This window comes from Copadichromis virginalis, linkage group LG11 (genome assembly GCF_057382275.1).
Source record: "Copadichromis virginalis isolate Kocher_CV1m ecotype Utaka linkage group LG11, C_Virginalis_male_GT1.1, whole genome shotgun sequence".
NCBI classification, from domain to species: Eukaryota; Metazoa; Chordata; class Actinopteri; order Cichliformes; family Cichlidae; genus Copadichromis; species Copadichromis virginalis.
The window spans coordinates 12,107,258-12,114,209 of record NC_140628.1 but is presented as its reverse complement, the minus strand read 5'-3'; the positions used below and the strand labels follow the sequence as shown (position 1 = coordinate 12,114,209).

Genomic DNA, 6,952 nt, shown 5'->3' with positions numbered 1-6,952 from the left:
TTAAGATTTAAAGATACGTGTACCAAAGCCTGATTATTTGGGGGTTGCTGAATTTCAATTCAATGTCAAAGACTAAAACTGAAGACCTTTCATCTGTACTTTTATTTTAGAATTTAGGTCGTTTCATAAGTACCCTTTTCTCATTTTTTCTTTTTCTTCCAGGTAATCGGTTGTTTCAAACCTAGTTTTAGTCTAATTTTAGTTAATTATGATAAGCTTTGTATGAATGCCTGATCTTCTCAACCCAATAAGACAGAGAAAGATACGTATCTGTATCTTTGGGCAGTTGAAAACTACATTAAGGTATCTAAACTACAGGAGACTAAACTAAATATAGAGGCAGAGCAAAAACCTTGCTAGTCAGGATAAGTGCTGTCTGTATTTATGTGCAGTCATATGTGTCTGCGTGTCTGTGCGTGAGGTGTCTTTGTCTATATGAATTTTAGGGTGTCTGTCTGCATGGTCTCTGAGGTGATGACTGTTGTACTCACACCCACTTACACACCCACTCACGCTCCCACTAATGCACGAGGCTGTTTGTTTTGACTGTGCTTGACAGTGAGTGATGGCTGATTGACAGCCTCAGCTGATTTTTGTGCTACTAAAACTGCAGCCATCCAGCTCCACACAATTCAACCACTCTTTTTGCCAGTCTGCCACCACAGAGTTAGCAACAGTCTGCGTTTTGCCTCCCTCACTTCTCCAAGCCAGTCGCACTGCACTGCGGCAAGCAGGGGAAGCAGACACACACACTCACCACTCCACTCCCAGATTTTTTGGAAGGGGAGAGAAGAGGAGCAAGCAAAGCCTTGACATAACTACGATATTTTTACGCTTCTTGATGGAGAGCTGCTGTAAAATCCAGAAATACCTTTCAAAAATCTCTGTTTTCTTGCCTTGTGCTGAAAGTTGTTTCAAAGAGGCTCGGAGCATCATCCTGACAAAAGGAATATGCACAACTCAACCTGCCTGCCAATAACGAGACACAAAAAGTGAGAGGAAAGAAAACGAAATTTGGACCTATGTGGTGGATTTTGGAAGCGAACGAACACGCAACGTTCCAAGGGTCTTTTTCTTTTTTGGACGAGATTAAGAAGGCAGGGGCAATGCCAAAGGTTTTTTCCTGCCCTCTTTTAAAAAACAGTCTTGCAGCAGCTTGGGCTCTGGCTATGCTCAATCTCCACCTGCACGTTGCTAGGGAAAAAGCACTGGAAATGTCTCCGCTAATTCCAGGATATAGATGCGGCCGGGCCTTATAATTGTGCAGCTCCTGCACTCTCCATACGCAATATAAATCATATCCAGTACAGCGGTATCCAGCCAGGCGAGCAAGCTATCCGGCAACCGGCTCCCAGCCCAGACAAATTGCATCCCCAGTGGAGGAGAAGAAGAGGCAGGAAACGATGGGCTGAATGACTGGCAAGGGAGAGAGAGGGAGAAAGGAGAGGGGAGCTTCCAGACAGAGTGACCTACATTTAACAGTCTGGAGTTAAAGACAGAGGGAGAGGGAGAGAGAAAGAGAGAGACAGAGAGAAATGTATGAAGAAAAACAAGGTAGGGGGATGAAACCGCATGAATAAAAGATGAAAAGCAGAAGATGAGATACAGAAACAAACACAATCACAAATTAGCCGTGGCAGAGGAGAGAGAAAGCCGATCCTCAGCGCTGTCTCTCCTACATTTTGTCTTTTTTTCCTCCATCCACTCATTTTACACCTTTCACACCCTTCCTCTCCCCATATCCAATGTTATTTTCTTCCTGCTATGTTGCTGCTTTACTTTCATCTTTTACCATTAATCATCCATTGTGTGGGGTGTCTGGGGGGAATGGAGCTGACTGTGGTGTAACCCAAGTCTCTGGCACACAAACAGCTGAGAAACAGAAAAGTCACCCCGGGACGTCGTCTTGGTTTTGCTTATGTTCTCCATATTTTTCCACAGATTTTGACTCTTTATTTTCTATTGCACCCTTCTTACTCCATATTGACCACCCACTCCAATTTTTCTCAGCACTCTTTAAACTTCATTCCCCTACGTTCAACCACCCCATAACCCCTCCCCTATATATTTACCTCTTTCTTCTTTTCTCTCCTCCCCAGCATTTATCATGTATGGCTAACTCTAACCGCAACACTTTTTCATACTGGATTATGTTATCTAGCTTCTTTTATCTAGTGTCAGTAGAGAGGAAGCATAAAAGTAGCAGCAGCAGTTATATCTATCTGTGTGTGAGCCTAACTCATGAGCTCGGCTTTATATCTATTTGATTGCCTCATGAATAGAAAGCTGCCTGTCTGAAAGCTGATGGCCTCCAAGCTGGTTCTCACAGCTTTTGTGTAGCTGACTGTACAGTTGGTAAGGTGCGATATTCAAGTGTGACTGCCTGGCTGGTTGAGCATTTGTCCATCTGGCAGCATTGGATTTATATTGTGTCATTCTGCAAGTTTTTTTTCTTTTTCATAATGATTATTACTTTTAACAAAGAGATGTCTTAATTATCTTATGTGCTCTTTTGTCTTTAAGTCTGTTTTTTTAATGCACCCACTGCAACCTTTTTATAGTTTTTACCAATTTTCCTCGTGACCCCCCCCCCATCACTTCCCTCCCTTTACATGTCAGTCCTCAGGGATCAGTGTTAAGGACAAGAGCAGGAATTGCACTTGAAGGAGAGGAAATGACATGGGTAATGGAAGAGGACACACAGGCATCTGTCAAGGAAAATCGAGGCTGGAAAGGGGGAGAAAATGATTTATTCATGAAAGAGAATTACACTGCTTTCACCTTCTTGAATAGGCTTGATCAGAATCCTGTATTTCCTTTAACTCTTTAAAGAAAAAGGTGGTGGGAGCACTTCTTCCATCAGACTGTAAGACTGTAAGAACTGCTCAGACTTTTTTGGTTTATATTTATTTTATGGTTTCCAACACACTTTAAACAAATGCCACGTACATTGCATTCGTGATGCGAGCTTCATGAACGCATAAGTACAGCCAGCTCTTTCTGATCTCTTTTGGTTTTGCTCACACAACAAATTCCAACATCACTGAATTATTTACTTATACCTACAGTCATAAAACAAATGTTGCTAATTTTATTAGTAGGATTTCTAGTTCACATCTACTGTAAGTAACAAAAAAACAATGGAAATATCCTAGAGAAGCATTTACGATTGTGTTTGTTAGCATTCATTCTTGCTCTCTCTCTGTACACGAGTCCAGGACAGAACACACTTTGCCCTGAGACATGTGAATTTATAAATAGAGTGTTATTTCCCCTCATTGGAGCACTCTGGCAGCTTAAATAATCACTAACAAGGCTTCTGCTTGCCTTGTAACCCTGACAGATACTTGCCTTGTTTGACAAGCTTGTTTTTGCTACTGTGCTCTCTCTGTATATCAGTATAATAAGGTTGACCTTTGCATAAACATTCACACAAAGAATCAGTAGCATCCCCCATTTTCTATACCCTCGTCTTCCCACATCATATATGACAGGTCCATTATTTGTAAATGGCAACTACACAGCACATCTCTTGCTTTAAGCCACTTAGAGTAAATCACATCTGTCGGCAATGGTGTTTTCTGTCTCTGTCAAAATTGCCTACTACTAAATGTACTTATATTTTTTCCTCTGTTCGTCTCACTTTTATCTTGTTTCCTATTGAAACCTGGTTTGTAAATGTCTCTAAAATCCCAAGGGAGATGAAAAAAGCCTTCATGGCTGGCACTACTTCAACATTGCATAGTCTATTATTAGCCAAGTACATGGTGGACAATGCTAGTTGTCAGTAACAGTCATAAAAGTGCTGCAGAATTGGAGATTTTATGCAGGACTTCAACGCCAGGAAACAAATGCACTCTGCTCCATGGTCCTTAATGTAACCGCCATCTATTTGATGTTAGTGAGGAGTCTTGGTTCTCGGCAGGTTTTGCTTTAAATGTGCTTCAAATAGTATAGTGATTTTTTATGTAACTCAAATACAGTTTATTTTTTAAACATAGTAATTTTAGCTAAATATAAATACAGATATATGAATATATTCCTAATAATAGAGGCATTTAACAAGGAAATGTGTTGTAGTGTTGCTGAATCTGGTTTCTAAATTAATGTGTGCTATGTTTCTCTTTAGTGTTGCTTTGTGTTTGACCCATAAAGTAAATTCCAAATGTGTACCTAAGAGGTAGATGTGCTGGAAAATAATCCACATCCATGGTGATGTAAGACTTTTTAGCAACAACTACGTTCAACAAATGCCACATTTCTGTTTCAATAGACCATTAGACACTAAATACTAAAAAAACCGCATTCATTCTAAATATCATTTAACATTTCTATTTCTTTAATACAAATGGTAATGAGAATTTTGAAAAACCCAGGCTTGTAGTCTTAACTCTCTCATCAGTGCCATGACACTCGTCCTCCTTGTGGTTTATTTCTAATGTCACATTGAGTCTGAATTAATGGAAATAACCGGCACACCAGGAGGTAACGTTGGCACAGTAATGCTCATGGATCAACCGGTGAACTGACCGCATAGCATTACATTAATCAAGGAAAAAATGTTTTTGCCTCTTATAAGTCACGTCCTTCACATTAAGCTTCCTCACTGTGTCTAATACAGTTCTGTCCTCAGTAGGCGGAAAAAGCGCTATATTATTCCTCATTATATTCTTTTTTGTTGTCTCAGTCATCTGCTTCCAAGACAGCACTGTTCCCTTTTCATTAACTCTTCCTGCTCAGATGCATTAGAGCAGACTGTTCTAATTATTATATGAAATGTTAGGCCTCAATAAGACAACAAGGCAATAAAGACTAAATAACAGGAAGTATCCTTAAACTATTTGAATGAAGAACAAATTGTTCACCTTTCTCCTGCTGACTTGTAGTTATATCTGATGTGTGAAAGGAGGAAAGTTAACATATACTGTTGTGATGGATTGTGATGTAGTCAGTTTGACTATCGGCTCTGAAGTCTGTCTGATGCATTAAGCTAAGCAAAAGGCATTTCTTTCAAATGATTCATCTAATTTCCTCCTTTCTTACTGACTTCCACAATGGCAAGCGAATCACTTTGATGCTGTTATGTCATTTATATTTTAATACAGCTGGTCATCTTTGGTTAACAGCCAGTAAATCCAGCAAGGCAAACACTAAATGATCAGGTAACAGGTAAGTGGTTGTCCACTAAGTTTTCTGTAAGTATATTTCAAAAGAACTGTACAAGGCAGCTATTTGTGAAAAATGTGATTAAAATTATTTTTCAAAACGCTGATTTTGTGACGTCTTTCTGCTTCTGCACATGATGACAGAAATACAGAAAATAAAATCACTTCCAAAGTAAGCACAAGATTTGTGATGTGTGTAGAGCTCCTCTGTTATAATGCCCATTATAAAATAACTGAAAGCGTCGCACTTCTTTCACTGAATCCGATCTTCTTCACACATTTTCATTCATTCATTTATTCCTACTTTTCTTGTGTTTGCTGCTAATCCAAACAAAACTTGTAACACATAACACAAAGCAGTATGCTGCTAACACTGAATTGGATTGTATGTTAATTGTATTTTGACATTTTAGAAAAACATCAAAGTGTTTACTGGAGATTCTCTCCACCATGCATAATGAAATGTGTCACTTTGGTAGTCTGCTGACACAAAGTGCTCTTTGTTATTGTTTTTGCAGCCGTCTCGCCCCTCCAGATGATGTGAGGCAGGTTTCATGTAGCAGGTCAAACCTGCTTTAAACCACTGACTCAACACTGTGACTCAGCCTGTGTTGAATAAACAGATAAAGAGATAACTCTTTTGAACTCGAATGGAAAAATCTAGCACACACACACCTCATAGTTTAAGTTTAGTGTACACAAAGCCGACTGTGTGAAACACATCTGTCCACTGTGTTCAGTTAAACTGATATAACTGTTCCCTTTCTTTTGCATTTGTAAGCAAAAATCCTGCAGATAGATCTGTTGCATAAAAATGGATTCTGCTATATGCTTAAACATTTTATCATTAAAGACAAAGATTACAAGGAAACACAATATTAAGGTCAGACTAACCATTTGAAGGCACACTGTTTCTTACATTATAGTCACATATTTGTATTATTAGTTAATCTTTTAAGTAACTTGGGCAGCTTTTTAACAACACCACATAACAACAAAAGTTCAGTTCAGCTGAATTCAGGCTTATTTATTTAGCTAACTTGAGGGCTTTTATACTGCGAGATAAAGACCTAAAGGATTCCTGAGAAAACCCCAAATAATCAAGCAACTTCCCATGAGCAAGTACTTTGCAATGGTGATAAGGGATAACTCTCTTTAAACAGGATGAAACATCAGTCAAATGCAGGCTCAGGAAGGGGTACCCATCTACCGTGACCAGCTGGGGTGAGGGAAGGGAGAAGAGAAAAAGAGAGCCTAGGGAGATAGGATTACACAGACTAAGAGAGGGAGGAAACAAAAATTTAATGACATGCTGGAGCGGTATATAAACAGCTGTGACGTGAAAAACTGTGAGTGGAGATGAAATACTTACAGCACCACATAAATCACGTAGCCGTATGAGCCTATATAATAATTATAACCCTGCACCATCACAGGGTCACCTGATCCAGCTTTAACAATAAGCTTCATCAAAAAGGAAAGCTTAGTCTGATTTTAAAAAATGGGAGCTGATTTCATGGGAGTGTGACCTGACAGTTGAAGGTTCTGCCTCCCATTCTACTTTTAGAAACCACAAGTAAGGTGGCAGTCTGAGAGCAAAGTGCTCTTTTGTGATAATGTGCTACCGAGGTCTTCAAGATAAAATGGGATCACATCAAGACTTAGTAAGTGAGGAGGACAAAGATTTTAAATTCAACTTTGGATTTGATAGGGAGTGGTGAAGAAAAGCTGATATGGGGGAAATATGATCTTTCTCGTCCCTCTGAGTACTCTCACTACAACATTTT

General features: G+C 39.3%; 1 long non-coding RNA gene across 1 annotated transcript; it reads left to right on the top strand.

Moving 5' to 3' along the window:
* The first annotated feature begins 592 nt into the window (after nucleotides 1-592).
* On the top strand, nucleotides 593-5,272 carry LOC146698162 (uncharacterized). The gene is made up of 2 exons (XR_014922994.1): nucleotides 593-1,554; nucleotides 2,620-5,272. It is a non-coding gene; the product is annotated as an uncharacterized LOC146698162 (long non-coding RNA).
* The last annotated feature ends 1,680 nt before the right edge of the window (nucleotides 5,273-6,952 follow it).